Here is a 13,387-nt window from a genome sequence, read left to right on the forward strand (position 1 = left end):
GTGATAGACCCCAGCCTCTATGGATCTTGTACTCAGAGCTTGTTCTTGTGCTGCCATGATTAGTGCCTCTGTGCTGTCTTTCAGTCCAGCTTTGTCCAGCCCTTCTGCAGACACATGCAAGATATGAAAGGTATGTAGGTCAGTAGTTAAGGCATCTAAGTAGTGCCCCCAAACAAGCAGGGAGTAATGTAATGTAAAGCAGAGATACAGACAGTCAGCAGACAGTGGTGTGTGTGTGCATGTGTGTGTGTGTGTGTGTGTGTGTGTGTGGTGGGTGGGGACGGCGGGGCTTCGCCCTGACTCTTGTTGTTGCTCAGTTGTGTTTCAATTACAGGGCTATGTAACCATCATTGCTCTAACAAAACCACAAAGTCTTATCTAATGTTAAATCCTTAGCAAGAATTGGACTTGTAAATTAGTCACTGAGCTGTTGTATTCTTGTGAAACTGAATGTTTGTGCATGCAGACTTGACAGGAAGAAACCACACCCAAACCGGTGCTTAAAGAATGGAGAACACAAACTTTGTCCAAAAACCTCTCATGTTCAGCTGTTTTTGTAAAAAGATAACAATGTTAGCCTTTTCTGCAGCTATGGGGCATATATGGTATCACTCTTGGCTGGAAGCAGTGCTTAAACAATGGAAAAAACACAAACTTTGTCCAAAAACCTCTCATGTTCAGCTGTTTTTTTGTAAAAAGATAACAATGTTAGCCTTTTCTGCAGCTATGGGGCATATATGGTATCACTCTTGGCTGGAAGCAGTGCTTAAACAATGGAAAAAAACACAAACTTTGTCCAAAAACCTCTCATGTTCAGCTGTGTTTTTGTAAAAAGATAACAATGTTAGCCTTTTCTGCAGCTATGGGGCATATATGGTATCACTCTTGGCTGGAAGCAGTGCTTAAACAATGGAAAAAACACAAACTTTGTCCAAAAACCTCTCATGTTCAGCTGTTTTTGTAAAAAGATAACAATGTTAGCCTTTTCTGCAGCTATGGGGCATATATGGTATCACTCTTGGCTGGAAGCAGTGCTTAAACAATGGAAAAAACACAAACTTTGTCCAAAAACCTCTCATGTTCAGCTTTTTTGTAAAAAGATAACAATGTTAGCCTTTTCTGCAGCTATGGGGCATATATGGTATCACTCTTGGCTGGAAGCAGTGCTTAAACAATGGAAAAAACACAAACTTTGTCCAAAAACCTCTCATGTTCAGCTGTTTTTGTAAAAAGATAACAATGTTAGCCTTTTCTGCAGCTATGGGGCATATATGGTATCACTCTTGGCTGGAAGCAGTGCTTAAACAATGGAAAAAAACACAAACTTTGTCCAAAAACCTCTCATGTTCAGCTGTTTTTTTTGTAAAAAGATAACAATGTTAGCCTTTTTCTGCAGCTATGGGGCATATATGGTATCACTCTTGGCTGGAAGCAGTGCTTAAACAATGGAAAAAAACACAAACTTTGTCCAAAAACCTCTCATGTTCAGCTGTTTTTGTAAAAAGATAACAATGTTAGCCTTTTCTGCAGCTATGGGGCATATATGGTATCACTCTTGGCTGGAAGCAGTGCTTAAACAATGGAAAAAAACACAAACTTTGTCCAAAAACCTCTCATGTTCAGCTGAAAGAACACAGTATTTCATGCTGAATTCAACCATTTATTATGTTAAAAGTAGTACAGAAGTAATATCAGTGGTGTAAACGTGGTTCTGTGACTATTGTGCGATGCCATGTTTTGTTGGCAATAAGCTAAACTAAATGGGAAAACTGTGGAGTTCCCAACAGGAAGGATCATGAGGAACTGTCACAGCTGAGACTTGAGTTAACGTGTCTGACAGGGAGTGCAGAGCTGGATGATAGCTGCCCAAAATGCCATCAATAGATCAGTAAAATGCCAAGGTTATGGCAGATTTTATTGCGGGCACTGTTTGAGTTACACTGGACGCTGCCTCTTGGAAAAGGGAGGGTTTTTTTTCTCAGTGACACTTTTACTGTAACAATGGAGACTAAGAAGCAAACAACAAAAACGAAGCAATGATATGACCTGGTTTGAAATATGTGCGACAGGTCCGGGTGAAGCTCCTCTCCCGGCTTGTGACACAGTTCGACGGGATGATGAAAGCTGACGTGCTGGACTTCATCCTGGACGACATCAGGACGAGGAGCGACCTGGCCTTCTCGCTGCTCTATCAGGAGTACAACACCTACCTCAGCCAGCTGCCGTCGGGGCTGCTGGACAGCTACGACCACTGTCTGTACACGCTGCTGTCCGGCCTGCAGGAGAAGCCTGAGCAGAGAGACGGGTGAGAGCATCCATTACATTGTGTGTGTGTGTGTGCGTGCTAAGGAGACCGAGTGAATGAGAGTGATAGCGATTCATCATGTCAGTCTGTGGCCAGGATGCTCTCTGAGCTTCTTTCTCTCTAACCCTGTCTTTAACCAACCTCCCATCTATCATGGCTCTCCCCCTCCATCTGTCCGTCCATCCATTCGTCTGTTCTCTGAGAGCTCTGTTTTTACATGTGAGTCTGCGGTGGGTTTCTGATTAACACAGGCTCGCAGCAGTCGCAGTTACCGTGACCTCTCTGAATGGAAGAAAAACATGTTGTTTTGTGCGTGTGCTTTGCTCTCTCATTCTGTGCGCCTGTTTCCTGCGCTGCTTCCCTCTGCAGTGCAGTAACACCAGCTGCACATACACAACTCGGTGCTTCATATCAAAGCTTCTTTTTCTTCATGTCCCGTAAGGTTCGCCTGCTGCGGTGCATTTAAAGACTTTATTTACTTATTTGAAAAGTCAAAGGATTGTTAGCAATGACAAAGCGAGAAAAGACACTTGTCAATAGTGATGACTTTTAAAAGCTGAAACCTCCTTTATATCTGCACCTGCAGCTTTATGTGACACAACTACTGGTATCTCATATAGCAGAGAAAATACACACGTGGACATAGTACTGTATCGGCCAATTCATGACAAAAGGGAAAGAAATGGCATAGAGCACATTTTGAGTATTTGAATGTTGTTTTTTGCCACTCAGCTCATTCTGACTACAACACTGATGGTTGGTTTATAATTTCAAACCTACATGGTGTTTGGAGCTAATCCTTTCTGACAACTATATATAATTTGTCAGCGTTGAACTCAAGCAAACGTGGCTCTTTCTGCTCACCTGAATGGGCGGGCGCCCTGTAGGGACATCTTCACAAATGTTTGCAGGTTTCACTATGGTGCTCACTGCAAAACATATACTGCTATTGTTATTATTGTTATTATATAGATAAAACAAGCTTTTATTGTAGTTTTCTTTTGTAGTTCTGTAGCATCAGTTCATTTTCTAGCCGGAAAGACAAATAGAGTTCACACTGCTACATGTTGATGACAATTAGAAGAACATGAAAGCTGTAGCGAAGTTTGGTTTTGACAAATCTGTTGGTTTTTTGTTTTGTTTTTTTGCTCTGTTTCACACAGAAACTTACGGAGCCCCGCAGGGGACATGGAAGAAAAAAAAATTAAGACGGACTTTTGCGAGATCTCGCAAAACTAACTCGGGATCTCGCAAAACTAACTCGGGATCTCGCAAAACAAACTCGGGATCTCACAAAAGTTTTGCGAGCTCTCGCAAAAGTTTTAGCCGCCAGCTCGAAGCCGACAGGGAGGTCGAGGCACGTTGTGCCGGGAAAGCAGTGTTCCTCCCGGCTGTAGTAGGTCTCGACCTCCCGTTAGCTTCGAGATGGTGACTTAAAGAAGTGACAAGAAAGCTACCAATAAGAGTTCAAGTTGTGTAGAAGAATAAAGATGGTCACACCAAATATTGACTTTCGAGCTTGTTAAAATTGTACCAACTCTGTTTTTGCCTTACATACTGTATATGCACATTTACATTTTTTATTGTTTAAATTCAGAGCCTTCGAGACAGGAGGAAAAGCCTCTGGTGAGCAGAAGGTCATTATTGTCCATGTGAATGTTGAAATCTCCCACCAAGATCACATTTGGGGAGAGAGATGAAAGATGGGTTAGTAGATTAGCAAAGTCACTGAGGAAGACAGGGTTAGGTTTGGGAGGGGCCGACAGGTGTTCGCGGCCCCCAACGGACAGGTTGGGTGGATTGTGGGAACGGGTCCTGGGCGGCAGGACCGCTGTGGCGAGGGAAGGACGCATGTTGGCAACAAGTGAAAGCAGTTAATGAGTAGAGCCGAGAAGTAGAGGCAGAGATGAGCTTCTTATTGAGCCGGACGGTGCTGGTCGTGGCTCATCAGCTGAAGACTGTGGAGCAGGCCGATCACATCATCTTCTTGGAGAACGGCAAGGTCGTAGAGGAGGGGACGCACAGTGTGCTGATGGCCAAAAAAGGGCGTTACTATCGTCTGAAAGAAGAGCTGTTCTCTCAGGACAGCCAATGACCTGCTCGTGCTTGTTTTATTGGAACCTAAAGCTGCAAAGCTGAACACTTGCTCCATAACCCCTGACCCCCTCACAATCAGCTGTTCTTTTTATAACTTTACTATATTTAATGAAGTCATGCAAAGTTTTACTTTCATACTCTGAATACTTTCTGATTTGTTTTTACTACATAACCTCTAAACAAAACTGCACTGTATATGTGTTTTCTGTTTTAAGTGTGGGCAGTGAATGTAATTAATAAAATGAGGGACAGAGTTCCCAAATCCTCCTTAAATTTCTAGAGGCCATACTTCCTTTCAGTAAGTCACATCTGACATTCACAGGAGTCTTTACTAAAATATTCAACCTGTCCAGCAGCATCAGTTGAAAAAAAAAAGGATTTCCACACAGCATCATGGGTAAATGCTCAATTACAGGGTGAGCGTCTGATCCCACTTCTGCCTGTTACTTCAAGCAGAGCCCAATGTGAGATGCAATCATCTCATAAAGGCCTGCTTTCTGTCTTTTTAGCCTCAGGATGAGCCTGTGAGCACCCAGCTATAGGGCCAGACTCTCAGCAGCTTGCAAATAACACTGTATGGATTTCAAAACAAGGCAAAAACTGAGTAGTCTTCCTGCTCAAGAAATGAACCCCCCCTCATGGCTGCCAATGTGATTTGGATGATCCTAGGACCTACACGCTTGGCAGTCACTCATGCACAAGACATAAGGTTCAAGGTTCAAGGTTCTTTATTTGTCACATGCATAGTTATACAAGTATAACACACAGTGAAATGTAGCCTGACACGCTCCTCGACATGTGCAAAAATTGGGGGGGGGGGGGTGTAGAGGAAGAACATTATATATATATATATACAGACATATAGTATATACACTGGGTGAATGTGCAGTAGTAGCAGCAAGCAGGTGAATTCTGTACATTAATATGAATAGACATCTGACTATTTCACAGGATAGACAATACAAACATATTTAAAATTAAAGAAATTGAAATGTACATTGTTCCTTGGTTTAGTGTCTGGAAGAGTCCTGTCTCAGTCAATTATAGATGATGTGAGAGGGCGGGTGTGTGTGTTTAGGGCACGGATGGCTTGGGGATAGAAGCTCCTCTTGAGTCTCTCTGTCCTTGCCCGGATGATGCGGAACCTTCTACCAGATTGCAGAAGTTGGAACAGTTTGTTGCCAGGATGGGACGGGTCCTTCAGTATCTGCGCTGCTCTAGTCCGGCATCTCCTGGTGTAGGTGTCCTGAAGCGGGGGGAGAGCAATCCTGCAGCAGCGTTCTGCTGTACGGATCACTCTCTGGAGAGCTTTTTGGTCCTTCACACAGCTGTTCCCAAACCACGATGTCATGTTCTGTGTGAGGATGCTCTCCACAGCGCCTGTATAGAAAATCCTGAGGATCTTTGGAGAGACCCTGAACTTCCTCAGTTGTCGTAAGTGATACAGGCGCTGCCTAGCCTTTTTGGTCTGGACCTGAATGTGGGCAGCCCATGTCAGGTCTGAGGAGATGTGGACACCAAGATACTTGAAGGACTGCACCCTCTCCACTGGAGCTCCATTGATGATGATGGGCTTGTAGTCTCTGTGCTGACCCCTTCTGAAGTCCACCACCAGCTCCTTGGTCTTGCTGACGTTCAGCTGGAGGTGGTTGTCCTGGCACCACGATGCCAGATTCTTCACTTCATCCATGTAGGCCGCCTCATCGTTGTTGGAGATGGCACCCAACACCACTGTGTCGTCAGCAAACTTCACAATGGTGTTGGAGCCATGGGTGGCCACACAGTCTGAAGTGTAGAGGGAGTAGAGCAGTGGCGAGAGGACACATCCCTGAGGTGCTCCTGTGTTGATGGTGATGCTGTTGGAGAAGCACCTGCCCACCCTCACCACCTGAGTTCTGCCAGTGAGGAAGTCCAACACCCATGCACACAGACGGCTGTTAAGTCCCAGATCCCTCAGCTTTGTGAACAGTCTGCAGGGCACTATTGTGTTAAACGCTGAACTGTAATCAACAAACAGCATTCGCACATAGTTACCCTGTTTCTTGTCCACGTGGCTGAGAGTGGTGTGTAGGACGTGGGCGATGGCATCCTCTGTGGATCTGTTGGATCTGTAGGCGAACTGCAGCGGATCTGTGGTGTCTGGGATGGAGGAGGAGATGATGTTCTTCAGCAGCCTCTCAAACACCTTCATTACTACCGAGGTCAGTGCAACTGGCCGGTAATCGTTCAGGGATGAGGGTTTGCTGTTCTTGGGCACAGGGATGATGGTGGATCTTTTGAAGCATGTGGGGACCACAGACTTCGCCAGGGACTCGTTGAAGATGTAAGTGAACACACCTGCTAGCTGGTCAGCACAGCAGCGCAGCAGACGGCCGGTGATGCCGTCTGGCCCCGCCGCTTTCCTTGTGTTCACTCTCCTCAGTGCCGCTCGGACGTCATGCTCCGCGATGCTGGTCACCGGGCTCTCGCTGATGATGTCACTGTCCTCGGTAGTCAGGCGGTAGATAGCATTAGCCGCCTGGCTAACCTCGAAACGGGCGTAGAACTGATTCAGCTCGTTGGTGAATGCAGAGTCGGCGTTGATCAGCGCAGTGTCCCTGGCTTTGTAGTCCGTAATGGTGCGTAGTCCGTGCCACATACTCCGTGTGTCGCCCTGGTGGAAGCGGGGCTCCACACGTTCCCGGTACCTGCGTTTGGCATCTCTCACCGCGCGCCGCACGCCGTATGAGGCCGCTTTGTAGGCGCTCATATCGCCAGTGGCGAGACCCGCGTTGTAGGAGGCGGTCCTGGCGTTTACTGCAGTGCGGATCGATCTGTCCATCCACGGTTTCTGGTTTGGGAATGTGGTGACTCTCGCAGTGGGGATAATCTCCTCCGCTAGCATATTGACGAAGCATACTGCTACTTCCGTAAACTCGTTGATGTCGACTGCGCATGCTCTGAACATGTCCCAGTCTACGTCGTTGAGTGCGTCCTGTAGCGTAGCTTCTGATTGGGCAGTCCACCGTTTTACCTCCCTCGTGGTCACGTCTTCCCTCCGTATGCTTTGTTTATACTGGGGAATGAGGAAGATGGCGTTGTGGTCAGACTTCCCAAAAGCCGGGTGTGAGACAGCTTTGTAGCCCTGCTTGTATGGCGTGTAGCAGTGATCCAAAATCCGATCCCCTCTCGTTGGACACGAGACATGCTGGTAAAAGTTTGGCATGACTTGTCTGAGGTTCGCTTTGTTAAAGTCTCCTGCTACAATGAGGGCTGCGCCCGGGTCCTTGTTTTGAAGCGAGCTCAGCACATCATGTAATTCGGACAAAGCCATACCTGTGTCCGCTTGGGGTGGGATGTAGACCGTCGTGGCGATGACTGAGGTGAACTCACGGGGCAGATAGAAAGGGCGGCACTTAATGCTCAGGAACTCCAGATGTGGCGAGCAGCCGCTGGAGAGAGTAGAAATGCTCCTGGCATCACACCACTTTCTGTTTATCATGAAACACACTCCTCCACCTTTGGTTTTGTTCGACTCTGCCGTTCTGTCCGCGCGGAGCACAAAGAATGAATCCGACGGAGTTACGGCCTGGTCCGGCACGGTGGGGGTCAGCCATGTCTCCGTGAAGCACAGAATGTTGCAGTCCCTCATGTCACGTTGGAAGGTGACCCTTGCTCTTAGGTCATCGAGCTTGTTCTCCATGGATTGTACATTGGCCAGTAGGATACTGGGCAGTGGTGCGCGATGCGCCTGCTGTCTCAGTCTGTTCCTAATACCAGCGCGTTTTCCCCGGCGCTTCTTTGTTCTGTTGATGAAGACATCAAGTCTTCTTTTGACCTTTTCATGCCATACCCTATCAAGAAAATCATCCTCGATTGCACCAATTTAGAAGGAAGAAGAGTATTTGGATGCTTACTTTAGGATTCCTGTCCTTGCTGGCATTATGCAGGTCCACAGTGGGCATAGCCTAACAGAATCCCTGTGGGATGAAGAAACTGGCGGAGAACTTTTCCAGTCAACGAGGTCTCTTAAAACTTTCGAAATACCATATTTCTAAGATTTTCAGGGCCGAGTACAATAACCTCAGTTTGATCTGAATTAAGAAGCAGAAAGTTAGCGGCCATCCAGGTCTTTAGGTATGTAAGACAATTTAACTAATGCAATTAGTTGTATTTTAAACTCAGTAGATGTTGGACTACTCAATCACAGAAAATCTCAATGGGTGTGTTTGCTGACTTGCATATGTGTGCACACCAATTCTTAGTCACACCAAAAAAGATGGGGCGCTAGCTCAGCTGTATATGTGCACATCAGTTATAGTGCGATTTATAGAGTTGAATGATGTTCTTGGAGTAATTTTGGTCAGGTGACAGAAGAACCAACACAAAGCTCAGAGAGTAATGGTGACACAAGATCACAGGTGGAATTGGAGGATGACTTGTTGGTTCATGACTGTATTTGAAGCACATGTGTGACTGCATGTATGTGGAATGTCTCACTGTTATTCATCAGGTGACAGAGGCAGCTCTGCCATGTTGTAGCTCAGAGGTGAAGAGGCGAGCTAGCTGACTACGTGTGCGTGTGCTGTGCACAGCGGTGTGTACTCTGTGTGTTAACAAGAAAAACGCATATAAGAAAGTGGTGCGTAAAAGCAGGGTAGTGAAGAAACAATGTTTCCCATATAGAAACTATAATCAGCCTCATTAGATGACTTTGTATAATTTTCTAAGGGCTGGTTGGCCATCTGTGGTATTTAAACCTATTCAAGGATTCAAGGAGTGAATATTGTTGCTGAAAAAGGATGACCAGAAAGCATTAATGCAAAGCAGTGTGTTGGTGCAGCAGCCAGCCCATCTGGTGCCATGTTACTCTTTATGTTCTTGGAAGGATTAATGAGGCCATGCATATATTTTACAGACAGTTTAATGTACACATCATATACATAACCAATATGTAATTAAAAGTGTGACATTACATGCAAGGTTTAAATTTGCAGTTTATCAAGCGTCACTGAAGGGTCCTTACCTTTTAAATCTAACCACTCTTGTTCCTGTCCTGTCCTGTCTTTCTTATCTTTCTCCATCTATGAGTGAAGTTAGCGCCCTTTCTTTTCTAGTTGATGGGATGAGGATCATCATCATCAGAAAATTATCAGCATGCCTTGTTTGTAGCCTGAGGTATTCACAGAGCATGCTGTCAGTTGGGGCCATCTTCGTGATGTATTCGTGGATGTTCGTTGTCTCATCCTGGACTGTGGTGCTGACACTTACCAGGTCCCCGGCCCCCTTCCTTCCGCTTAGCGTACAGCCTCAGGGTGCTGGACTTGGGGTGAAACCCTCCATGCATGGTAAGGAGCTTTCTTGTCTTGATGTCAGTGGCTTCTATCTCCTCATTTGGCCAGCCTATTACCCCAGCAGGGTACATGATCACGGGCAGGGCGTAGGTGTTGATGGCCCGGATCTTGTTTTTACCGTTCAGCTGACTCCTCAGGACTTGCCTGACCCTCTGCAGGTACTTGGTGGTTGCAGCTTTCCTAGCAGCTTCTTCATGTTTCCCATTCACCTGCGGGATCCCCAGGTACTTGTAACTGTCCTCTATGTCTGCAATGTTGCCTTCTGGTAGTTTGATCCCCTCCGTTCTGACTACCTTCCCTCTCTTGGTTACCATCCGACTACACTTCTCCAGCCCGAACGACATTCCGATGTCATTGCTGTATATCCTGGTGGTGTGGATCAGTGAATCGATGTCTTGTTCACTCTTGGCATACAGCTTGATGTCATCCATGTACAGGAGGTGGCTGACAACTGCTCCATTATGTAGTCGGTATCTGTAGCCAGTCTTGTCAATTATCTCACTGAGGGGGTTAAGGCCTATGCAGAACAGCAGTGGGGACAGAGCATGTCCTTGGAAGATCCCGCACTTGATGGTGACTTGTGCTATGGGCTTGAGGTTGGCCTCCAGTGTTGTCCGCCACATCCCCATTGAGTTCCTGATGAAGGCTCACAGGGTACTCCGCACAATGAGCTCCCTGGCGCTTTTATGGCAGCAGGCGGCGGAATAAAGAGGGACTTATCAGCTCAGCCACCAGTCAAGTCTGAGGGAATGCCGGGGTGGAGATTTACTGATTCTTCCATTAACTTCAAGTGTTTTCATGTTGTATGGATGACATGACAAAGAGCGTCAGACCAGACACCGTGTGGGCTTTTACCCGCAGTACACAAAAACAACACGCACTGAGATGCACGTGTCTGATGGATTTCGCGATTATTTTCTCACCTAACGATCCTTCATATTATTGCTACTTAAAATCTGCATTCACCGGCCACTTTGTTAGGTTTTTATTTGCCCTGCAGCACTGTTTGTTTGTCTTTAATGGACAGAAGGCTCACTTTTTGCTCCAGCACAATCACAGAAATAGACTAGATGGCAAATTTACCGCTAAGTGGTCCCTCCCTTCTAAATTACTGCAGAAGAATTGTTTGTGCCAGTGGAGGATGTAATAGCTTTCCGTGCACTGGACACTTGAAAATGAATCTGGCACCTCCCTAACCATAAATTGCACACTGCCAGGCTTTCATAAAAGTATGTAGTGGAATACCAATGATCATCATCAGTTACAATTATGATTCATGGAGATGAGTGTAAATACTCCTGTGTACAGTTTGAACCACCTAGCTTTAGTCCTGAACCACAAGCATCTAGAATTTGAGGAACCTGTCCTATCTCATTAGGGTAATTTCTTTCCTGACACTTTACTGATTAAATATGTTAAGATTCAGAATTTCCTTTACAACAAAACCCTATTTTTCTCTCTCTGTTTAACCCTGTATGACAACCTCAATCAGGAGTTCTTTTCTTAAGTACCCCAAACTTCCCCTGTGTCGTACATACTCAGAATAAAGAAAGGTCATTCATTTCTTTTTGGGGCAAAAAAGTAACGGCAGCAGCAGCAGTTGTAAAGGATCAAAGCAGTGGGCAGATCATTTACTATTTATGGCAATCCTGTAACAGCAGCAAGGCTGCAGGAGTTATTCACTTCAATTAAATACATATTTATAGTTAATCACTGGTGGCATTATTCTGAGCCTACATATCTGAATAAAACAGAGTTGGCTTCATGGTTGATATTTTAACTCTCTTCAAGAGAAGTTTACAAATCTAGGGTCACAATGCTATAATAATACTTGGAATCTGGGGTATTGTCCCTGTTAGGCATCAGACATTTCATTTTCTGTGTTCTGGTGAATTTTTAAGCAGCAATGTTTCACTTTTCTGCACTGACATATGGTAGAAATGTCTTCATTTTGCTCTTTGCTCTTTAGTGGGAGACTAATGAAGTCATACACACAAGATTACGTTGAGCTATTCCCGCTAAAGGCGGATCTACATGCTACTGAATCAGGTCCACACGGGAACATCTCACCTGAGATCTGTTTTTTTTTTCCTTTGGAGGCAAAGTCCAGTCTCATGGTGAAAAATGAAAACTCAAAGTTGGAGACTGCCATTGATTTCATTGTCTTTGAGTTTAGCAAACCATCATTTGCTTTTTCTTCTGTCTTTTTCTTAGTTCAACCAGGTAAGAAAGATATTTTTTTTCTTCGTTTTGTCTTTTATTTGGTGCCCGTGCACAGTGGAAGCATTCTCCCGTCAGTGATGTCCATGTCACCTCTGTTTTTGTTTTTTGTTTTGTCCCGTTTCCTTTTGATACTCTGCGTCTCCAGCGCCTTCGTGCAGTCCTCCTAAAGGCAACGCAGCAATGATTCCTACCAATCCTGTTATCTAAAAGAGACAGAAAAGTCCCCTCGACTCCAAAGCAAGAGCTTGAAAATCATAGTTCATTTCATCCACTGCACGGACCTGAGACAGATTTAAAAAAAGGTTTTTCATGAACATTTTAAATTAAACAGCAATGATTTAACAAAATGTAAACTGTAAAATTGTAGCTGCAATGCTAAAGAGTGCTTGTTGTAAGAATATGTGACAATTCAATAGAATACATAAACATTCATAGCAAAAAACTAACATTTATTCTTTAATCTGTGCAATTGTTTTTACATTACATAACATTCTGGTTTTGTGAAATAAGCCAGACATGAATTATGACTTACACAGCATTTTGAATATGCTGTTAAGCCAATAAGAGAATGTTGTTTAATTCTCTTACATGAAATAACACACTTTACATAAGTTTGACATTTCTGTAGTGTAATTTTCTAATCATTTCAAATCATAGACTTTAGATTTTTAATTTGCTAAAAGCCATAATTATCAAAATGAAAACATGTAATGACTATCAACATGGTTATTATAGTTTAATATTTCTAATTAGTTTTTATTTTATATCATCATGACCAACATCATGTTACTGCCAATTACCTTTGTCCCTCTGACATCACCTCATACAACAAATGGCTGTTGCATTTTAACAAGTTTAGCCTCTGGCATGATTTTATGTGCTTTTCCCTCACCTGTTCACTGTTTCCTTTCAAAGGATTCCATGTTGTGCTCTTCATCCGCGAAGACAGGGACTTCACCACATGAGTGAGGGTGGAAAACACCTCTGTTGGTTTATGGTGTTTTGTCACACACCCGAAACATAATTGTGGGAGTTTTGCTGTATCTCATAACAGGAGCGGCTCTGCTGGAAAAAGAACAGGATCCTGCCTGCCTTTATATTTGGATTTCCCAAAAGAGGGAGTGGAGGGAAATGGGAGGCAGGGCTTTCAGCTTTCAGGCCCCTCTCCTGGATTCAAGATAAAGCATATAGTTAGGGCTGGAACAGGTGACCCTGAATCCTCACTTAGTTACAATAGGTGTAGGCTGCTGGGGGATTCTTTAGTGGGGAGAACATAGCTAGGATTTAATGATTTAACAAATCTTTTGAATCCTTTGTCCTCCACAATGCTAAATGGCTGGGAGTCCTCAATCACCATGCTAACCAGGTCTTCATCTATTTGAGATTGTTCTCCTGAGGAAAGACAATAAAGACAAAGCACAGATATAAA

General features: G+C 44.6%; 1 long non-coding RNA gene across 1 annotated transcript; it reads right to left on the bottom strand.

Annotated features, from left to right (window-relative positions):
- Nucleotides 1-54: 54 nt before the first annotated feature.
- On the bottom strand, nucleotides 55-13,166 carry LOC120729353. Its single transcript, XR_005694909.1, has 5 exons — nucleotides 12,851-13,166; nucleotides 11,806-12,239; nucleotides 3,170-3,234; nucleotides 2,047-2,587; nucleotides 55-104 (listed from the first exon to the last, which is right to left on the bottom strand). It is a non-coding gene; the product is annotated as an uncharacterized LOC120729353 (long non-coding RNA).
- Between the last annotated feature and the right edge of the window lie 221 nt (nucleotides 13,167-13,387).

The sequence above is a fragment of the Simochromis diagramma genome, unplaced genomic scaffold, assembly GCF_900408965.1.
Source record: "Simochromis diagramma unplaced genomic scaffold, fSimDia1.1 OVJJ01000295.1, whole genome shotgun sequence".
Lineage (NCBI taxonomy): Eukaryota > Metazoa > Chordata > Actinopteri > Cichliformes > Cichlidae > Simochromis > Simochromis diagramma.